The following is a 23,714-nucleotide window of genomic DNA, read 5'->3' as shown; positions in this document are numbered from 1 at the left end:
ATATCCTTTAAATAGGAATTTCTTGAAAAAGCCACATCTGAGAAGGAAAATTAAAAAGATCTGGCCCATGCTTCAAACTAAAGCATATTTTTGGACCATGGACTAGGGTTACCATATTTTGGGCAACAAAATATGACCACAGACACATGGCCCCACCCTGTTCATAACCTACATAACATAACATAATTTTATTTTTCTATACTGCCTCAATCAAAAAAATTCTAGGCGGTTTACACAAAAGAGAAAAACTGGATAATCGGCGAAATACAAAATATCAATGGTAAAAATACAGCATATAAACTAAAAAGACAATAAAAATGTTTATGTTAATGCAGTAAAATTATTATTATTTTTTTTTTTAATTCTTTATTCATTTTTTAATCTTACAACAAGTGTACAAATAATAAAACATTTAAAATTAAATACATCACTTGAATTTCTTTCTAGTATAACATCACCACTTCATTCTGCCCAGCACCATCCAATTCTTCCCCAGCCTTGCTGTTTCTGCCTCCAACCCTGCCCCATTCTGCCCCCGCCCCCGCAAAGCCTCCTCTCTTCTTCGACCAGCTACAGCCACATCTGGAGGGCCTGGATCGTGTACAGATATCTGTGACATCATCTGCGCATGCTCAGAGGCTCTCCAGATGTGGCCGGAGCTCGTAGGCCTTTCCAAATCCCAGACAAACTGTTGGGTTTTGGAAAGTCCGGGCACCTTGACAGTCCTCTGGGTTTTCCTGGATGTCTGGTAACCCTAGCCCAAACAAATCCTTTTACTATCTATTATCATGCCAGGAAGCACATCCCCTGATGCCACCCATGTCATGCCTATGCCATGCCCATGGAATAGCAACTTTGATCGTCTTGATTTTAGCAACTAGCATTGTGAGTTGTTGAGTTTTTCTTTTTTGTGTGTTTGTGTGTGTGTGTGTGGGGGGGGGGGAGAGTGATTAAAAGCTTTAGACTTTTTGCAGCCACATGTGCATCGATCACCCCATTATGTCATTATTTGAATGTTTTTGGGGTTTTTTAAAATGAGCAGCATAATCATTTTCACAGACTGGGTAACTTAAACATGAAGAGATATCCAGTGAAGCTTGTAAAATGGTCTGGAGTTTGGCAAAGATGTAATGCTAAATAAATGCAGTCATGCATTTGGGGTTGTTAAAACTCCAAGAATTGGTACAATATTGGGATGGGGCGGGATTTTCTGAAGAAAAAGAGAAAGAAAACTAGAGGCAAATATATCAGATGATCTTAAAGTATGATATTGATTAAAAAAAAAAAAAGGTGCCAGAAAGATGCTTGGGTACACAGGGAGAGGAATCAGCACCAAGTCATTGCCCCAGGTAAGTTAGATTGTGAGCCCACCAGCACAGATAGGGACAAATGGCTGAGCCTGAATGTAAATCACTTAGACAATTAATAGGCAGTATATAAATAGCTACATTTAATAAATACAATAAATATTGTAATTAAACTTTGGAATTTTTGCCAGGGAATGTGGTAAAAGCAGTTAGCTTAGTAGAGTTTAAAAAAGGTTTGGATAACTTCTTAAAAGAGAAGTCTATTCTTAAGGTGGATATGGGGAATTCCACTGCCTATGCCTAGGGTAAGCAGTATAAAATATATTTCACTTTTTGGGATCTTGTTAGGTACTTGTTATCTGGGTTGATCACTGTTAGAAACAGGATACTGGCTTGATAGACCTGTGGTCTGTTCCAGTATGACAGCTCAAATTCTTTTAGTAATAAGATTACTTTTGGAGTAGGGATGAGCAAAGCCAAAAAAATGTTTGATTCATTTTCCAATTTTCCTAAATTTATCCCAGTTTTGGATGATTTTCAGTATGTTTTACAGATTTGTCTTAATACTAAAAACTATTCATTTTAGAATTTCTGAATGCGGTTTTATTGTCTGTAAACAGATAGATTTGTACGTTTATGTGTATACAATCAAAATTTCATGAATTCTTTAAAGGAATATAAATAAACCAATGTACCATGCCTTCCAAAGTATCTATGCTTTATTTGCCTCCCAAGAAACAACAGAATAAATGAGGGTTTGGTCCATTCTGCTTCCTGAGTCTGTCCCAGTATGGCAGTTCTTATATTCTTATGAGTCATTTTGGTTCATTTAAACTGGTATTCAAATTTAAAATGCCCTTGCAATCTTCTGACCTGCTTGCTGCATCTTCCCCCTCCAATCCTGTGTTATAACTAATCAATTCCTTTCACTTCCAACGTTCTGGAATAGTCAATCACATTCCCCCCTATTCTCAGACATAACCGACCAGCTTCCCTTTACCTCCTACCTTCTGATGTAGTGGGGCATTTTCAATAGGACTTCTAAATCTAACTTTTGACATTTTGAGAAAAACATCCAAAAATTGGGTGGAGTAATTGTCCATTTTTGAACCTACAAGATGTCTAACATTTTTTCAAAAATGGTCCAGTTAGACATCAATTTTTTTTTATATTATTGAAAAAAAGTCCAAATTAAAAACATCCAAAATAACCCATTTGCATGTAGGGGTGGGGGAGGGTGGGAGGGGGGGTCAGCTTTCAGTATTAGGAATGGGCACAGGCCAAAATATTTTTTTTTTCTACCTATTTGACTTTTTTTTTCTATTTTTTAATGTTCTTTTCACATATTTGTTTTAACACCCAAAATTGTTTTAACACCCAAAATTGATAATATGCATGTTAATTCATAGGCTTATGCAAATTACCCCCTCTCCTTTTATGAAGCCACATTGGGTTTTTTATTGCAGTTATTGCAGGCCACACGATAAAAGCTCTGACGCTCATAGAATTCCTATGTGCATCAGAGTTTTTACCACTGCGGCTTGTGATAAAAACCCCAACTCAGTTTCATAAAAGGGAAGGGGGTAAATTAATTTTGTGTGCTTTAACATTTTTAAGGTACATTAGAAATTTAGATTGTTAACTAATGAGTGCCCAACCCGATTGTATATGTAAAGGAAATTTTATAAAATGTTATAAAAATAAAAAAACTACAAGTTGGCCGATGTACCCTTTTACAAAGCTACAGTAAGCACTAACGTGTGCTTACCACATGTTAAAGAGCACTCATTACTGTGTGCATGCTCAGGCATTCCATAGCGGTTTGTGCATGTGCATATCCCATCCATGTGCTAAAAAAATAAACTTTATATTTCAGCACTGGGGGCATATTTGGAAACAGAGAGTGGGCACAGCTATGCTAATTGGTTAGTGCGTGGTTACCACGGGAGCCCTTACTGCCTCCAGGGGTGGGCAACGCCGGTCCTCGAGGGCCGGAATCAAGTCGGGTTTTCAGGATTTCCCAAAGAATATGCATTGAAAGCAGTGCATGCAAATAGAGCTTATGCGTATTTATTGAGTCAATCCTGAAAACCCGACTGGATTCCGGCCCTCGAGGACTGGAGTTGCCCACCCCTGGCCTAGACTCAAGTGCTAATGAGAAAATTAGCATGTGGCTATTATTGCAAAAAATGGAAAATGCAGCCATTTTACAGCTGTGTCACAAGTGGCCACAGTATGTGGAAAACCCACGCACAAGTCATAGTGCAAGCCACCTTTTAGTGCATCATAGTAAAAGGACCCCTTGGTTCTATGCCTACACCATGTAAAGAGAGTGGTGAGAATATGTATAAAATCTGGGTGGTCTTGGATAGTTCATTTCTATCTTTTTAACTTCAAACTACACTGCCAATCAGAGAAGGCGTGTGACAGAAAAATATTTCAGCAGAAATTTAATTATAATGAGTCTCCTACCTAGGTATGCCATGCCCAGAAACATTGTTTGGAAACCTGACATATTTTATATTCTAAAGTTCCAAGAAAAACAGTACAGTTTGTCAGCTGCATGCACACAACCTCCTGCTATTTAAGCCTACCCTGTGTTAATATACATTTGATTTCACTTCCACATTTACAGGGAACAACTAAGCCTTTGCTAAACCACCAGGTTCTGATTAATTTTGACTGCTTCTCCCCTGCTCAAGTTGTTTTATGCTCTTGCTAAGCTTAAAAGACAGTTACTCTGTTTCTATGTAAATGATCATGTTTAAACCCACCTACCCCAGAATTGACATCAACTTATATTAATGCCATGGGAACAGTTTCATGAACTGAAAGGATATGTCTTAGATTAAGATGAAATATGTGATGTTTTAGTCCTTGAAAGTCACTAAAATGTATGCACCTGCTTTAGCTGGGGCTGCATCCAGTCATATTAGGCAATAGTTACATGGAGAAACTGACTATTACTGGAGTCAGAATTCAAGCCAACTTGCAGTCATGTTATAAAGTCCTAAATATGAAGCAGAACTCTTAGTTATGTTTTGTGTAAACATAATTTTGATTAGTTACTTCCTCAACAGTTCTCAAAGTTTGTTTTCATCTTCAAAATAATTCCAGTAACCATGCTGCTTGTGTATGGAACCAATAGGATAGTTTTCAAAGGCATTTAGGGGGCAATTTATCAAAGTGAGATATGGTTCAGATGTGAAACTGTAATGTTAACCCCAGTTTTTAATAACTAGATCTTACTGCATAAAATGGGACCTGGGCTAAAATATCATGAGTTTGTGGTAAAATAGCATGTCTTAATAGTAGTCCCTGTAGGGCTCTTTTTACAAAGGTGCAGTAGCGGTTTCCCCCGCGGCAATTGCACCGAAGCTCATTCAATTCCTATGGGCTTCGGTGCATTTTCCATAGGAGAATCGCCATTGTAGCTTTGATAGCTAAAACCCTTAAATGGGTAAATGGGATTATCCACTAGAGGGCACTGGTTTTCAATTTGCTTCTAGCAAAGCTACAAAGTTCATAAAAACATAGAAACATAGAAGATGACGGTAGAAAAGGGCCTTAGCCCATCAAGTCTGCCCACTCTAATGACCCACCCCCCTTGATTTTACCCCCTAGAGATCCCGTATGTGTATCCCATTTCCTTTTAAAATCTGGCACGCTGCTGGCCTCAATCACCTGAAGTGGAAGTTCATTCCAATGATCGACCACCCTTTTGGTGAAGAAAAACTTCCTGGTGTCGCCATGAAATTTCCCACCCCTGATTTTCAGTGGTTGCCCTCTTGTGGCCGAGGGACCTTTAAGAAAGAAGATATCATCTTCCACCTCAATGCGGCCCGTGATATATTTAAACGTTTCAATCATGTCTCCTCTCTCTCTAAGTTCCTCGAGTGAGTATAGCTGCAATCTGTTCAGCCTTTCCTCATACGGGAAATCTTTGAGCCCTGAGACCATCCTGGTGGCCATTCGTTGAACCGACTCAACTCTCAACACATCTTTTTGGTAATGTGGTCTCCAGAATTGTACACAATATTCCAGATGAGGTCTCACCATGGATCTGTACAACGGCATTATGACTTCGGGCTTCCGGATGACGAAACTCCTAAGGATACAACCCATCATTTGTCTTGCCTGTATCATTCTACAATGTGGTTAATATTTAGCTGCATTTAAAAAAAGACATGCTCCTGTGAAAGAATTCTGACATTTTTCTTTGTGGCGAATAACTTTTCTATGGTCTAAAGATCTGAGTTTTCTCAGACTTTGCTCAAGTGACTCAAAAGAAAAGGCTCAGATCTTATAGTTGCAACCTAGGGTCCTTCAGATAGGAGTAGACTTTTTTAATGAAATATATATATAAATACATTGTTAAGGATAAATATATTAACTATGTTTTCTCAGTTATCTATGGGGTAGATATTCAGCCTGCATCAGCCAGCATTTTTTAAAAATGCTGACACCTGCAAACAGAATTACTACTACTATGAGTATAACGTTGCTAGACATACGCAGAGTTGTACATTAAAATATTCAAGAGACAGTTCCTTCTCAGTAGAGCTTACAATCTAATTAAACAGATAAACAGGCTTCATTTGTGAAGCATATGAAATAATTTCCTATGATACTAAGCTGCGCAACCGCCATGGGGGGAGGGGGACCATACACACACACCCTCTATTACTTTTTCATTAAGCCCAGATATTTCATTAAGCCCAGGCACCAGCACTAAATAAATCTCTGTGGCTAGTTTAAGTGAGGAAGGCTGCCAGAGCTTATGTGATTCCTGTTGATATATTCAGTTAGGACCAGCCAGTGGCGTAGTAAGGGGTGGGGGTGGGCGGGGAGGCGGTTTGCTCTGGACATCATCATGTTCAGGGCGCCGGCACCCCTCCTCCTCTTTCCCCTCCTTCCCACTCCTCCCCCTGTCACACGCACACCCCTTCCCCGTACCTTTTTAACTTTGGCGTGAGCAGCCACCAACTTGCTGCCTGCGTCAGCTTTGGCGCTCTCTCTGACATCACTTCCAGAACCCGTACCTAGGAAGTGATGTCAGAGCAAGTGCCTGAGCCAACACGGGCAGCAAGTTGGTGGCTGCTCGCGCCAAAGTTAAAAAGGTACGGGGGAAGGGCGTGCACGCATAGCAGGGGACGGGGTACCACCACCCTCGCTACGCCACTGGGACCGGCATGCCTTTTTTTTTTTTTTCAAGAGAATGAAACTTTATTTTATCACATTTTGATTGAACAGTAAATTAAAATAATTCTTCCTAGGCAAGCATTTCCTGCTTGTTTTGGAGTACACTAGCAAATGCATACATTCTATTACAGTTTTCCTTCTGCTATAGTTACACTGACTTCCTCTATAGCTAATCAACAATAGGTAAAAATTTCCATACTAATACAGACATCTCCCTAAAATGCACATCTGAAAAAGCAGAGTTACTTACCATAACAGGTGTTATCCTGGGACAGCAGGCAGATATTCTCAAAAATGGGTGACGTCGTCCACGGAGTCCCGGCCTATTTTTGTTTTAATTTCCTTCCATATGATGAAGCCCCCTTGCCCCCTCTAGTTAGTGATGGTTACAAATCCCTTCCCCCCCAGAATGTTACCCCCAACTGCCAACCCCCACTCCAGTTTAGATAAGCCCCCCAGGCATATCTGATATCCATGGTGATTCAGTGGTGGTAATAGGGGCAGGACTGAAGATCACTCAGTCCTGCCCCTTGCAGCTGCCCTCACAAAAGAGCTGCCATAACCCCTTGTGGCAGCCTGAGGCACTTGTGTGCCCAGTTAAATATCACTGAATATAGATGGTCTGGTGGCCCCAGGTGATTTAAGAGGGCTGGAGCCTCTCCTGCCCCTTAAATTGCTCTGAATATTGGCTGGTATGCTTCTAAGTGACAAACTTCAACTTCCTTCTGGAACTTCTACTCCAGTAAAATTCTTGCACTTTATTATTCCAGAAATTATCTTTCTCTGACCACTATTTAAAATTAGTAGGTGTGCTGTCCAAGCTATTTTTTTCTTTTAAAAAAATGTCCTTGTTATTTAGTCTTATACTTTCCTCTTGCCCTACTTATTTTGCGGACTTTGGGGTTCATAGTGAATATTTTGTTTAGCCTTATTTATATTTATAATATGATTTTTTTGAGGTTATTATGGGATCCTTTTACGAAACAGCATAAGAACATTTTTTTGCATACTGGTGAGGTAAATGCTCCAACGCTCATTGAATTCCTATGAGCATCAGATCAGTTACCTCGCTGGACCACAGTAAAATGCTCTTACATTGCTTAGTAAAACCCAGCATAAGTATTCAGTCACAGTTGCCTGTCAAAAGATTCTCTTATTTTGCATGCAATTTGAAAATTCTTAAATATAAAGTAAATAAAGGAGCTGCTCGGGGGCAGGAAGTAATCAAGCGTGATAAATGTGTGCATATATTTCATTTTAAAATATGTTCACAAAATTTTCAAGTATAGGTATAATAATCTTTCAAGTTAGTAGAATCTACATATATATTCCCATCTACTAATTTACAAAGCCACATTGGCGACTGCTACTGTGGTAATCGCTCAGACACCCATAGGGATTTAATGGGTATCAGACTGTTTACCGTGCGGCAGCTGCTACTATGGCTTTGTAAAAGGGGGGCAAGTTATTTACCCCTCTCTCCTTTTACAAAGCTGTATTAGGCTTTTTTATTACCGGCCATGGTAGTATTAGCTCCGACACTTCTAGAATTCCTATGAGTGTTGGAGCTAATACTGCTGCGGCTGGTGATAAAAAAGCCTAATACAACTTCTTAAAAGGGGGAAGGGGGTATTTAGGGCCTAAATCTATATACAGCAGGTTGCCTATAACATTGGTGCTGACAAATGAAGCGCTAAGTGTGATTCTATAAATGTTAAGTGCACTCTATAAAATCACGCTTAGTGCTGCCTAAGTAGTGTTAGGTGATGCTAGGGGTCCTAATATTAGGTGCATTGTGTTTATGCCAGGGTTTTCTTCGCCTAAATATCTGCACCTAAGTTAGGCACCTAAACGGCATCTAATTCAAAAAGAGACACTCAATTTGAAAACAAGCCCACAATTGGCCCCTAACCATGCCCACTTCTAGGTAGGCACTTTGGACTAGGTACCTATTTTTATAGAATTGTTTTTTGAGTTAGACGTCTAACTTTCCATTAAGCCCAGTTAATGGCAATTATGAGGTGTTAAGGGCCAATTATTGGCAACAATTAAGCCTATTAACTAATTAAATAAGAGCCTACATCGGCTAGGTGTATTGATGTAGGCAGCTAATATTAGGTGGACTATATAGAATTTGACAGTTAGTGTGATTTATTAACCCCTACATTGTGATTCATAACAAAAATAAATCACCATATAGTATCATGTTAAAATAACTGACAACAATATCATACTAAAATCAGTTACAATAAACTCTGCCATACTCACTCTTTAAGCCACCTCACAGCCAGAACAAGTTGCTTTAAAATTCCATACTGTAAACTTGTCCATATTCTCTCATTTAAACCTTGCTCCCAATCAAAACTAACAACTAGCAATTGGGTTTTCTATTGTTTGAGCGCTGGATGCTGACTGGTTTTGTAATTGTTTGCTTTATGGATGTTTGATATTTTATTATGTATGTATTTATTGTGACCCGCTTTGTATAAAGCGGGATACAAATTAATAAATTGTAAACTAGTCTTAAATAAAATAATAATCCCCCTGACTCCCCATGTATCAGGCGCCTCAATCAAGCCGTAAGCAATTTGAGAAAATGTAAAATATCTTCTAAACAAATCTTGTCAGGTAATTTATTCCATTAAACCAGTCCTAATATGGAAGAAATTCTCTTCCTGACCCATTGGAATCAGACCACCTTAAACAAAGAGACCTCTTAGAAAAAAAGCTTTACTTGTGCAATTGCAGTATGTGATAATCTTTACATTAGTACAAAAATATTATCTGGTATACAACACCTTTAAAAATCTCCTGTTGGTCTACTAAGTGGTATTGCAACCGGCAAAAATGGTTTAAAATAACAAACTTTGAACCTATTATTTCCACTTATCATTTCTGTAGTACTACCAGATGTACACAGCACTGTACACAAATACATGACAGACCCAGCTCAACAGAGAAACAGAGAAAATGACAGTAGATAAAGGCCACATGGCTCAGGAGTAATATAGTATTTGGGAGTTACTTAGAATGGTAATGAACAGGTGAATAAAGGGTTAAGAGTTTAAAGTAGAGAAAACAGAAACTCTTGCCTAAGTAATGACATTCAAATAGTAATTTTATATTTCATTTGTAAAGTATGTTTTAAACTTGTAAAATGCCTCTTATAACACTTTACATGTGTGTATGTAAACAAGAAACAAGGTTTGAAGGAGGAGAATGTACTGGGAAGGTTTGTTCATGTGGAGGAGTTCCCCTTTTTAAAGATATAATCTTGCAGAAGTTTTAAGAGTCAACTTTGAGGAGAACAGGTGATGCTGCCATCAGGCACTCAAGTGGATGCCTATTTGATTTTATCAGGGCCCTGTACAAGATCTTAACAGGTCAACACCATTGCTGTAATATTAGAGGATGCAGAAGGTTTTTCTGCCATGATTGATATTCTTTGGAGCACATACAAGAGTACCCAAGTATACAAATAAATCTGAAGCTTTTCCTTCTAATCTGCTTTGTTTATCTTTTGATATTCTGAAGAAATTATAATGTATGAGTTAACAGTATTTTCGCTTTTACTTCACTCTCCATTTTTATTTATTTATTTAGTTTGATTTCTCGATTTCTATTCCATTGACCCCCAGGAGCTCAGAATGGGTTACAGGTTTAACACATAATTTCTGTATAAGTTTATGATACAAGTTTTTATCCTAACTTGATACATACTAGGGTCTAATATTAATATGCATAATATATAGTTTACTGGTTACAATTTGCTATAGTTGTCCCTATGGTGCAAGGTTTTTAGTACAAGTTATAGGGAAGGGATAAAATGCGGACCTGACGGACTTCGCGGATCTAAACCCGTACGGCCTTAAAAATCTAAGGTCCGTGTCGGTCCGTGTCCGTGGCGTTTGTAATTGCTGTTGCTGACAGACCTTGATGAGATTTTTGCACTGACGGATCCGTCTCAGCATAGGGAGGGAAAAGTGTTAGGATCCGTCAGCGCTAAAAATCTCTTCCAGGTCTGTCAGAGCCAGAGATTAGTGCTGGAGCGGCAGAGCAGAAGCCAAGAGAGCGGGGACATAGGTTTTGGACGTGCGTTATGGAAAAGAAGTCTTCAAACTCCAGCACTAGTCTCTGGCTCTGACAGACCTGGAAGAGATTTTTAGCGCTGACGGATCCTAACACTTTTCCCTCCCTATGCTGAGACGGATCCGTCAGTGCAAAAATCTCATCAAGGTCTGTCAGCGACAGCAATTACAAATGCCACGGACACGGACCGACACGGACCTCAGATTTTTAAGGCCGTACGGGTTTAGATCCGCGAGGTCCGTCAGGTCCATGAGGTCCGCGTTTTACCCCTTCCCCAAGTTATATTGTAATTTAACAAACAGAAAATTACCGTGTACGATACAAGTTAATTTTTATGGTCTGTTATCTTCTTCTGAAACATTATCTATTTCCAATTGTTATTATTTGCCTAATAAGAAAAAGTTCAAGATAGATTAAGAAGGGGTGGATCCATCGGTATCAACAGATTTAGTAGCTTTTCTTGAGGATTCTCAAGACATTAGAAATTCTAGAGCCACTCTTGTGGTAACCTTTGTGAATGAAAAAGAGATAAAAGTATGGCTTTGAAAGAATACTTTATAAAAGATTACTTCTGGGGAAATTCTGAGCAAAAAAAAGAAAAATCATTGTGTACAAAATTTTAAAATTCTGCATACTATCAAAATAATACAGTAAAACAATGGTCTTTGAATACAAATAAACCTCCAAATATGGTGCTCCACAGTAATGGTACACCATAGTTAGGGCTTCTGGATTTCAGTGATTTTTATTTCAGCATTCCACTGAATGCATGTAGTACTGACTTTTTGCAGCAACACACTTATGTTCATTGTTGTTAATATAGATTAGAGAATGACACGGGGACACATATTTCCCCATCCCGTCCCCGCTTGTTTTGTCGCTGTCCCTGCCCCATTCCTTTACGCTCTGCCTTAACCACTCAAGCCTTGAACACTTATGATTTTAAAGTGTGCAGATGAGGACAGAGCATGCAGGAATGGGGCAGGGACAGGAAAAGAATTTGCCAGGATGGGACAGGAAAATGAGTTCCTGCTGGGAAAAATTTGTCCTCGTGTCATTCTCTAATACAGATGTCAGCAACTGAAAAAAAAAAATAGTGCCATCTGTAATTCCTCTTGAGCTTCACAGATTCCTAAATGAAAATGCATGAAATCTATAAGCCCTAAGCATAATGCTGTAGATCACCTCCCCCTACCTACACCCACATACTGTCTCCCTCCAGCATCATCTGTCATCCTCCAATACTGTCTGTCAGCCTTCACATTACTCCATCCTTTCAACACTTTCTCCTACCCCAACTCATCACCCTTCAATATGCACTTTCCAGCTCATCTCCTCTCTATCACATTTACACTGTATTGCCTCAGTTCTGTACTCCACACCGAATCAAATGGTTTCTCACCCATTCTCCTTCATGCCATTGCTTCCATATATCTCCCTTCCTTCTGTTGTTCTAATTTATCTGTGGAATAGTCTCCTGGTAGAGGTGGTGGAGGCAAAGACTGTCTGAATTCAAGAAAGCATGGGACAGGCATGCAGGATCTCTTAGGGAGAAGAGGAGATAGTGGATGCTGAGGATGGGCAGACTGGATGGGCTATGTGGTCTTTATCTGTCATCATTTTTCTCTGTTTCATTTTATCTCTACTTCCACTTACATTCCCTTACCCCTTGTTGTTCCTACCTCCATACATTCCCCATGCTTAACTCTCCTAGCTTATATTTTTACTACTTATCTCTCATCCCACAGATCCTCTTATCCTCTGTTTCCAGAATTATTCAAACTTACAGAGACCACTCATTATGTAAGCCACTCTACATGGCTAAACAAGATAAGATGTTTTATTTTATTTCCCCTTATCACTTGCTTCCCTTTTCACTCCTATTTTTACCCTTTACCCTAGAAAATTATTCTTTGTGTGTTTTTCTCTTTTACAGGTTCTTCTTACAGGAACTCTTCCTGGTAAGTATTACTTCAGTGCAGAAGCCCACTTTAAGCAATAATTACCTCTTTCCCTTCTGTATTAAAGTCCCACTGATAATGTTTGTTGAAATTTGCAAACATTTAGCTTTAGTTTTGCTTAGATCTCTCTTGCAGTGGGGCCTGGCTCCAATGCTGTCCACATAAACAAACTAAAAAAAAAAAAAGAAGAAGAAGCCTTATCTCCTTAATAGAAACAGATCCCTTTCTGGATATTATTAAAAACTGTGGATGCTTCAAGCTAAAACAAAAAAATATTAATTGAAATTCCTTATGTAAAAGAACCTATTTTTGTCACTGAGCTCTGACCTATAGAGGAGCACAAGTAATATTTCATCTTTTGAGACACTGGCTTTATAACCCAATCACATATTACAAGCCGTCAACACACCCAGTGTTGTTCAAAGTACTTGGTAAAAGTACTTAAGTAAAAGTATAGTGAAGAATACATTAGCTGTTGATAAGTGATGGATTTTCTAAATAATCTTTAATCTTCCACAAAATGTTGTTAAGAAAGAACTGCTTGAAATATACTATTTGTGACTATAGAATCCACCATATAGCTATAATCTTGCAGAGCTAACTCTACCGAATGTACTATTATAAAATTAACTTGAAGCAGATACTTGAAGGGCACCTGATCATACTAAATCAGATATAGCTGATATAGCGCTAGGAAATACTCACCAAGATATTGACCCCCAAATTCTGTATCTCAGACACTGCTCTTATAGTTCTTCATTTCTACAAGGAGAACTGTTCCAGTAGTTGGTAATGGAACCCATGCGGGATAGGGTCATACTGAACTTAGTGCTTACAAATGGGGAAAGTGTTTCTGATGTTACAGTGGATGATCATTTGGCATCCAGTGATCACTGCATGGCATGGTTTAATATTAAGATGAGTAGAGAGAGGGTTCATTCAAAAGTAAAGGTTCTAGACTTAAAAAAAAAACTTTGTTCAGATGGGGGATTACATCAAGGAATTGTCTGGATGGGAACATCTGGAAGGAGTAAAAATGCAGTAGGCAAAACTAAAAGGAGTTATTGTAAGGGTGACAAATCTGTTTGTGAGGCAAATAAGTGAAAGGAAAAGGAAAAGAAGACCGCTTTGGTTCTCAAAAGTAGTAGCTGAGAAGGCAAGGAATAAAAGGTTAGCTTTCATAAACTACAAAAGATTGCAGAACTAGGAAGACAGGCAAAAATATCTGGAAAAGTTAAGAGAGGCTGGTTGAGAAGTCAGGAAAGCAAAGATACAAATGGAAGAAAAAATAACTGACATGGTAAAACAGGGAGACAAAACTTTTTTAGATATATCAGTGATAGGAAGAAGGACAAAAGTGGTATTGTGAGACTCAAAAGTAAAAGGGAAGAATATGTATAAGCTGATAAAGAAAAGGCTGAATTGCTTAACAAATATTTATGTTCTGTGTTCATGGCTGATGATACAGAAGTAGGATCGCAGAAGACAAATGCGAATAGGGATAGTGGAGTGGTAGACCCTGATTGATTTTCAGAGTCTTGTGTTCGTGAGGAGGTAGCTAAATTAAATGTAGACAAAGTGTAGACAAATTAAATGTAGACAAAGTTCCTTCAGCATCCGAGGGTGCTGAAGGAACTTAGGGAAGTTCCTTTTCAATTAGTCTCTAGAGTTGGGATTGGTGCCAGAGGACTGGAGAAGGGTGGATGTGGTCCCTCTCCACAAAAGTGGAAATAAGGAAGAAGTAGGGAATTACAGGCCAGTAAGTCTGACATCTATAAGAAATGCAAGGTCATGCATTTGGACTGCAAAAATCCGAAGGTACGGTACAGTTTAGTGCATAAAGAAGTTTTGTGCACAACAGAAGAGCGGGACTTGGGTATGATTGTGTGTGATGATCTTAAGGTGGCCAAACAGGTTGGAAAGGTAACAGCAAAAGCTAGAAAGATGCTATGGTGCCTAGGAAGAGGTATGGCTAGTAGGAAAAAGGAGGTATTGGTGCCCCTATACAAGACTGGTGAGACCTCATTTAGAATATTGTGCACAATTCTGGAGACCACATATTCAAAAAGATATAAAAAAGATGGAATCGGTCCAGAGGAAGGCTACTAAAATGGTGTGTGGTCTTCATCATAAGACATATAGAGACAGACGTAGCAGGTAAAAATAGCAAAATTTTACTTAAGTACATTAGTTACATTTACTTAGTTACTTTACAACATTGAATAAACCTTACCACTACCCTCTCCCCCCCAAAGCCTATGGCCTAATGTCAATTTGCCTTCCCTTTTAATGGCAGGATTCCTGATAAGTTTTTAATCACACCCTAATAAATAAAGGCTGTTTGCAATCATCCTTTTACCAATATATAGTCTAAATTTTAAAAGCAGGTAGGTTTGCACACTCTTTTGGGTCACTCTGTAAATTAGTTCAAAAATTCAAAATATACTTTAAAAAGGGACAATTAAACCTGACTAATTCTAGGCACTACACAGCCACTGAGCTGACAAATTTCTGTTTTTTTTCATTTACACCAGAGCCTCCCTGACACACATTCACTCTTCTATATGCCTTCAGCTCCAAGGAAACAGAACCTCTGGTGATGTCACTGCTCCTGCCTTAGACTCTATTGGCCTGATATTCAGATCACAAGAGGCAGTCCAGCTACCTTCCATGGTTGGGGGCAATCCTGGACATTCAATACCGAGGCCATATCTGGCCACGGACATTGAATTTCTGGGTTAGGTTTCAATGCCGTAGATTTAGCCAGCCAAGCCGATATTCATTGGCTGGCTAGTTAAGGCTAGCAAAGATATACCAGTATTTTAGATGGGTCTGTCTGGTCGCATGTTTAGCTGATGAGCCACTGAATATTGGCTGTGACTGGCTAGGTTGCGTGACATAGGGAACTGTATCTGGCCGATAGACTTAGCAGCTCAGCCAATGAATATTGGTGCTGACTAGCTACGTTGCGTAATATAACCAGTGATCAGGCTAGCTGCTGACTGGAATATTCAGTGGGAGGTAATCGGCTATCTTCCGCTGTGGTTACCATGCTTAACGGTATTAAGCTGGCCGGGAGCCATTCCCGGAAGGCTTCATACCATTGAATATTGGGCAGCTTGTTTTTATCATCTGCATTTTCTATATATTGCTTAATTACAACACAGTACTTTTCAGATTTACATAAATATCATTAATATTACATAATCTTGCTAATATAATACAGTGGAGCACCCTCAAATTAAAAATATTTTCTCATTGTACACAATGAAATCGCTTGTCGCTAAGCTTTTGTGGCATTATTACTTTTACCCAAATGGAATTTGACAGCATCCAGACAAATGGAAACATGTAGTTCTATTAAAGGACTGAAATAAAACAAGTATCCTCAGGCTGTATTTAGGTTTTTTTGCCTGAATTTTTGTTTGTTGTATTTACAATGGTTCTGCTAAGTAAAGCATGTCAATTAGAACTCGTTTTATAAGATGGTTATGTTTCATGCTTGTTATAAATGAATACATTGCCAATGTCAAAAAAATGTCTGCATGGCATGGTAAATTTGTTACAGATGGTAAAATTCTGCTCAGGCAAAACTCTTATTTACTTGTATAGATGCTAGATTATTGTCTAGTGTTTGAATGGGGGAGAGAGGTGAAATGGTATGCTAACTGGATCAGTTACAAAATATAGGAGCACCTGTTTTGATTGGAAGTTATTATATGGCATGCTTTTTTCATGCCATCTCAATATGAGCTTTGCTGTTGCTGAAATTGATTTACCATTGACTCACTTCAATTACAATTCAAGGGGACGAGGTGCAATTGATAATGGGGCTGAGGGTTGATGCACATCTTTTACATAACTGGGCTCTTTGATGGGAAAAGGAAGACTCCTTGTATTTTCCAAATATATAATCTTCACAGTTAAAGTGCTCTGACACCACATAAATTTACTGAGAAATTGCTGAAATCAAAATGACTGGTGTAGCATGCATCATATGCAGTGAACGCTTCCCTTGGAGCCCTCCCTAGGGATGCTTTCTGTTCCCACCTGCATTTTAAGAATCTCTGGAATAACTGGTAGAGTTGTTATCTGGGATCCACGTCTTTGCCTTATCTTCTCATTTTATTATTTTCTTTGTGCCTGACTCTGCCATCTCCTCTTGGTAAGCACTAAGGCCCTGATTCTATAAAAGACGCCTACAGTTAGGCACCTAGATTGGCACAGCTAGCCGATCTAGGTGCCTAATTAAAATTTTTTTAATGCCTTAATCAGCGCTGATAATTGAAAGCCCAGTTATAAACCAATTAAAAAATTTATTTGCTGGTAGGCACCTAACTCAATGAGGTAAGCGTCTATACTAAGGCTCCTACCGGCAAGTAGGCATAGTTAGAGGCGGATTCAGGCATGGAGTTATGCCCACTATTTAGGCAAAGAAAACCCTAGCCTAAATGGCAGTGTGTCTAAGAATTTAGGTCCAGATTCTGCTGATATCGGCGGCTCCCAATCACATGTCAATCATGCAATGGCGCCATATAGAGAATCATGCCTTTGGGAAAGATAGGCACTGGAAATGTAGGCCAGGGTTTTCCAGGCCTACATTGCCGGCACCTATCTTTGCTGTGAATTGTGCTTGTGTAAACGCTTTAGACCACCTAATACCACTTCCGGCATTAGCCACACCCACAGTGGTGTTAGGCAGCCTAAAGCTCCAATGAAAGCACAATTCAGATCGATTCAATTCTGGTAAATGCCTTGAAACTCAATTGAAAATATAATTTAAATGTCATTTTTAACTGAGCTTGAGCACCTACCGGCACCTAAAAAGTCAGCGCTGGTTAAAGAATCTGGACCTTAATGCCTACTAGTGTGTAAGAATGCTTAGGCAACACTAGGTGCGAGTCTATAAATAGTGCCTAGCAGTTGATAGACAACTGCACTGAATGGCCTTTCCCTCTCCCTTCCTGCTCTGTCATCAATCCCTCCCTCCTCCTGCAGTATAACACCATCCTCTCTGTACCCTACCTTATCATCCCTGGTAGTCTAGTGGCCTCTTCAAGGGCATGAAAGAACCCAACTCTTTCCTGCCCCTGCCACCAATATAACTGCTACTCTGAAGATTTTCATTATGGTTGTTGAGGTTTCACATAGAAGATGCACATGGGGATCGGGGGGGTGGGAGGTGGACCCTATAGGGGGCACTGGCCCATCTGCAGGGCACTAGAACATCTGTAGGACCCCTGGGCAGGCGGGTCCCGAGGATCCTCTGCCTCTTCTTCCTCATCCCCCTCCAGGGGTGGCATGTCTGCCCAGGGGTCCTTCACCTCTGTGCACTGGAGTGGAATCTCCCATGCCTTCTGGTCCACCTCTACCTCCTAGAGTACCTCCTCCACCTTTGATCCTCCTGAGCCACCTCCTGCTTTTCCAAGGCCACCTTCTGCTCCTTCTGGACCTCCAGGCCCTTGGCCTCAGTCTCATGGCCCTCCTCTTCCACCTGCAGGTCCTCCTTCTCTGCCTTCTGACGTTGGTCTGTGTATGGTATAAACAAAGAGTTAGGGTGACCACATCAATCATGGGTTGCATAGTAGTGCTGCTGAGGGTCAGGAGACAGGGAATGGCATAGGTATGTTGGTTTTTTCCTGGCACCAAGGAGTCAGGTATGAGGGGTGGCACTAATGAGATGACATATCATAGAATTCTGACAGTGGCATAGCAGTGTGTGATAGAGGATGGGGTGGTCTAGCGATGATGCACAGATAGGCCTATTGTGTGTGGATATAGCTATGAGAGCAGGTGTGTTGGGAATCATATATATTCTTATGCAGACTGAAGTCCATCATGGGAGCTTATTGTACTGCCTAAGTGTTGTCCCAACTGTGGAGTCCCCCCTCAAAGATGGCACAGTTGTGGTTTGAGGGTAGAAGATGTGACTTTTGGGTATTAGTTTGTGTGTGGGAGTCATGCTAATGGTTGGCAATGTAGGCCCTTACTGATAATCTTTGAGGGTGCATGGGGAGGGGAGGAAGATATATGGATATAGGTGGTATTCTATGGTATGGGGGAAGGAGAGAGACAGTGGTTTTAGGGGAGGCCCTGTGCTGTGAATATATAGTGGACTGTTGATTTTGGACTTTTAGGTATGTCTTACAAGGTAGCACCCCAGCTGCACCAATGAACAATATATGAGTGTGTTGGAGAATGTCTTCTTTGGAACTGATGGATACTGGTGGACAGGGCCAGATTAAAGGGTAGGCCCAGTATATAAAAAGACGTTGTTTCTGGCTATACAAGAACATCTAAGAGTTTTGGAAGCTTGTCAAGCTTATGCAGGGGCCATGCTAATCTTTTCTGAATTGTTCCAATTTTAGTATATGTGTTTTTCCTTCCAGCAAAGATTAGTGACTGTGAACAATACAATCAATATATTTGAGTATCCTGAAAAAAAAAAGGTTAAATAGCATGTTGAATTGATTCTTTGTCAGCAAGCAAAATGGAGGCTTGATGATTTATATATACACAAGAAGAAAACAAGTAAAAAATACCAGAGTGAGATATGGTGCTCTTTTCCTGCATTCTTACTAGGATATAGGAAAAATTAAGCTTGTATGTTTTGACAGTTCCAGGTCTTCAGACAAATTTGCTTCCTTAAGTTCTAGATGAGTTATATGAAAATTTAATGTGTAAACTGAAGTCCAGTAGTGTCTCTATGTAGTGTGAAAAATCAGTAATGAAACAGTGGCAGGAAAACCCCAAGGCAATGAAGATGAAAAGTTTGGATAACCCCAAAGGTAACCCCAAAGATTTGGCCATTATGTTCAGTGGGAAGGTCAGCATTTTATGTGTCAAGATCTACTGTGGTAATTGGGTACGCAGAATTTGTAAGCCTAAGAAATACTTTCATAGGGGGTGATTGAAAATTAGGAGCCAAGAGATGTTTGAGCTTTCAGATTATAAAGAAACTTCCAAGGAAGGGATAGAAAAGTCCATGTATTGACTTCTACTAAAACAATAATCCAAATATGACAGAACCCTGTTCTCTTAGGTGTCCACGGCTGACATCATGTTTGTTGCTGTTTTCCCGGTCCTGCTCTATCTGTGTAGGTAGAACCAACATTTCAACCATCATGCTGTAGCTTTCTTCAGGGTCTCTCTCCATTTCGTAAAGACAAACAACGATTGTCAATCCAAAGCAAGAGACATTGGGATCATATCTAGATGGACACCTTCTCATAAAGTTGATGGAACATTTTGGAGTCAGTTGCAGTTTAGGAATGTCTTATGTGTTCTAAAAAGGGAAACAGACTCCAAGGCAATGCAAGATGGGCAATGCATTACCAAGAAGAATGAAGTGAAGATGCAAGGAAAGAAATAAGGTACGGGGCTGGCAGAAGAAGAAGACTGGCATCTATATATTAAGATACTGATCAAAGAGAATTGAAACTGTTGGCATACTTGGTAGAATCTGAATAGTGGATCACGGTGTCAGGTCAAAAGCGCGCCGCGACAAAGGCGCGCCCAGACAATTGAGCGCAGCGCGGAGGCGTGTGCCGCTCTAAATTACTGTTTTTAGGGCTCCGATGGGGGGTTTTGTTGGGGAACCCACCCACTTTACTTAATAGACATCGCGCCGCGTTGTGGGGGCGTTGTGGGGGGTGTAGGGGGTTGTAACCCCCCACATTTTACTGAAAACTTAACTTTTTCTCTGTTTTTAGGGAAAAAGTTCAGTTTACAGTAAAATGTGGAGGGTTACAACCCCCCAAACCCCCCATAACACCGGCGCAATGTCTATTAAGTAAACTGGGGGGGTTCCCCAACAAAAACCCCCGTCGGAGCCCCTAAAACTGTAATTTTGTGCGGCACACGCCTCCGCGCTGCGCTCAATTGTCGGCGCACGCTTTTGTCTTTCGCGCCGTTGTCTATGAACCACCTCAGGATTCCACCTTCTTGTCAAGATCTTTGCTTTTGGTAATTCTTGTTTGCCCTTTTGTGTTGGATATACTTCTTGGAGGTAAAATAAAATTAAAACTTATCTTGAGCAATCCTAGTTCTCAACTTTTGCCTAATGTACACACCTCGGGAGTTCCTGTCTTGTAGATGCCTACATACTTCTGTGACAGAATGAACTAGCCAAAGTAAAGGTACTACTGATCGATTGACTCAGTCACCTAAATATAAAATCTGATAGACTCAGCTAAATTTAAACATTCACAGCATCTTAAGTGGAGATGCCAACTTACCCAGTTCCTGCATGGAGACTTTTTTGGCCAGTTCTGGCTTTAAAATTACACCCCAAAGAGAATGACACGGTGACAGAATTCATCACCATTCCTGTCCCCGTGGATAACCTTCTACCCATCAGAATCAATGTTGCTGGTCACAACATGCATTGGAATGAGGTTGTCAGAAATCCAAGACTGGCCTAATGTCTCCTGGAACTGCTCAAGAAACTTAGTCCAAACACTTGTGCCATGTACCTAGTACTGTAAGAACTGGGGAAAGTATTTTGGAAATGCAAACACTGAATACAAAAAAGAGAGATGGAAACGAACCTCCTCACTACAACACTGCACAAAACAATAGAGGTTCTTAAATGTAGCACTGGGGGAAAGCTTATATAGCAGGAAGGAAAAGAACCTCAGAAACCCGCTCAGAATCCAACTCAAGGTAAACCATGCATGCCATTTTGCACTAATCGCTGGTGGATCTATCCCCGTATGCAGCAAGGGAAGGAGAAGTCTGTGATAACAATATATCACAACTCTTTGAACAACTGCTGTATTACATTTCATTATGTTGTGAATATCCCCATAAGAAGCTGACTCGCTCAGCGAAACGGATCCTGTTGGGTTCAGCTTGAGTATTTGAGATAAGTTATTTCTTTTTTCTCAGATTAAGTTGTTCAATGAACATGCGGTTAATGTTCTTACTATTTAATAATAATTTATTTTTTTGCATACTGCCCAACCAGTCGTTCTGGGCAGTTAACATCAAGAGGATGTGACAATTCACGGCCTTTTTTACAAAGCCATGCTAGCGGCTGCGCTGCGCTAATGGCCCCGAAGCCCATAGAGATTTAAAGGGCTTTGGGGCTGTTGCCGCACAGCAGCTGCTAGCGCGGCTTTGTAAAAGAGGCCATCAGTGATAAAAATACAGGATCGATAAAATACAACAATAAAATCAGCGTACAAATCTTTCAAACAAGTAGGTTTTCATCAACTTTATAAATAGATGACTGTGTTTGAATAATCAAAGGACTCATCCAAGAATTCATTTTTTCTGCTTGCAAAGCAAATGTCTTTTCTAATGAACTCTTGAAATGGCAAGCTTTTGGCGTGAGGTACATATACATGCAAGAATTTCTTGCATTTTTACTCGACATGTATAATTTAAGTTTATAAAATAGGTAAACTGGAGTTAAGCTGAACAACGCTTTAAAGCACATGCAACCGAACTTAAAAATAACTCTGGCCTCAAAATGTAGCCAGTGAAGTTGTAAGTAAAGAGGCTCACGTGGTCATATTTTTTCAAACCAAAAATCAACCAAACTGCTGCGTTCTGTATTAGACGCAGTCTGGTGAATATTTTCTTACATGACCCCAAGTAAATGATGTTACAATAATCTAGGGTAGGTAAAATGGTAGATTATACTAATATCCTAAAGGAAGCTGAATCAAAAACTTTTTGATGGTTCTAAGTTTCCACAAAATCGCGAAACATATATTAATCATTTGATTCGTGTGATTCTCTAGAGATAAATAACGATCTAGTGTTACACCCAAGATTTTAATTTTATTAGCTATTTCAAAGTTTTGACCATTAAGTTTGAAAGCGATCTCTGTGAGTTTGTCATTGGGACTAGCTAGAAAAATCCTTGTTTTTTCCGGATTGAGTTTAAGTTTGGACTCCACCGTCCATTGTTCTATTTTTGCCAGGATGTTTGAGATTAAATTTTTCAGTTCATTTGAAAAGGATTTCATTGGTATTAATATGGTGATCTTGTCGGCATAAATATAGAAAATGAGATTCAAACTTTGTAATAAATTAGCTAAGGGAATCTGATACATGTTAAACAATATTGGCGATAGTGGAGAACCCTGAGGGACTCCACAGGAGTTAGTCCATAAAGAGGAATATTTACCTGCACTATAAACTTGGTATGATCTATTTTGTAAGAAGACATTAATCCATTTCTGAACATTTCCCATAATTCCAATTGAGTTCAAGCAGCCCAACAGTATGTCATGATCTACCAGATCAAATGCACTGCTCAAATCCAACTGAAGAATCAGGGCACTTGTACCTAAGCTATATAGGCCATTAAGATTGTTAATCAATGATGCCAATACAGTTTCTGTACTGTAGCCCAAACGAAATCCCAATTGAAAATTATGTCTGATGTTAAATTTGTTATTATATCCAGCTGAATAAGGATGGTAGCATTGATAACCACTATGAGTTGAGAACAACAAACTGTATTTCTGTGTAATCTGAATGACTGTAAATGCAATGATCCTCTGATTTGTGGTATTCTCACCTGCTCCAAAGATTCCTAAATATGTGCCTTTAAGTTGTGTTTCAAACCATCTGCTTTTAAAATTCCAGTTTCTGGTATTCTTGTCTAGGCCAGTATTTTTCAACGGTCATGGAGTACCCCCTTGCCAGAACTACAGAAAAAGACAAGGGGAGGAGTCCTTTCAGCCAAGAAAGTCTTTATTCGAAACGTCCCAACAAGGATCCTGGTTTCGGCGTGTCAAACAACACCTTCCACAAGGGACACTGGCATAAAAACTGCACAGAAATCATTGTTAAGTGATTAAGCCTACAAACGCTGTGTCTACACACAATACAGCCAATGACCTACCAGGCCTGTCTTATCTTTGGTGAGCCAAAAAAAAGTTTTTATTGAAGGTATACTAAAAACTGAGAACAGACTCACAAAATAGTCAAGGCAACAGCCTCTTACTGAATATCTAGAAGGGGTATGAGCAAGGTGGTACAGTTTACTAATGAGACCCAATATTGGTAGTGTAGTACAAGTTATACAGTAGTCTGTTGCTGAATTCTGTTGGTGAGACCCAGCACAGTTCTTGTTTCAGCAAACATATGTCTTTCTCAAGAATCCTGTGCCCAAAATCAATATAATATATGAAGATAT

At 39.7% G+C, this 23,714-nt stretch overlaps 1 long non-coding RNA gene and 1 other non-coding gene across 3 annotated transcripts in view; one reads left to right on the top strand and one right to left on the bottom strand.

Moving 5' to 3' along the window:
- Nucleotides 1-23,431, top strand: part of LOC117358271 — a 58,943-nt gene extending 35,512 nt beyond the window's left edge. Inside the window, exons 3-4 of one of the 2 annotated variants that reach the window (XR_004538985.1) lie at nt 12,535-12,559; nt 23,182-23,431. This is a non-coding gene — a long non-coding RNA (uncharacterized LOC117358271). Of the gene's footprint in view, nt 1-12,534; nt 12,560-19,660; nt 19,791-23,181 lie in introns of those variants that run through there. The other variant, XR_004538986.1, reaches the window with a different exon arrangement.
- LOC117352818 lies at nt 18,848-18,951 on the bottom strand. The gene has a single exon (XR_004537870.1). It is a non-coding gene; the product is annotated as a U6 spliceosomal RNA (small nuclear RNA).
- Nucleotides 23,432-23,714: the final 283 nt, after the last annotated feature.

The sequence above is a fragment of the Geotrypetes seraphini genome, chromosome 1, assembly GCF_902459505.1.
Source record: "Geotrypetes seraphini chromosome 1, aGeoSer1.1, whole genome shotgun sequence".
Lineage (NCBI taxonomy): Eukaryota > Metazoa > Chordata > Amphibia > Gymnophiona > Dermophiidae > Geotrypetes > Geotrypetes seraphini.
This window is presented reverse-complemented; position numbering and strand designations above follow the sequence as displayed.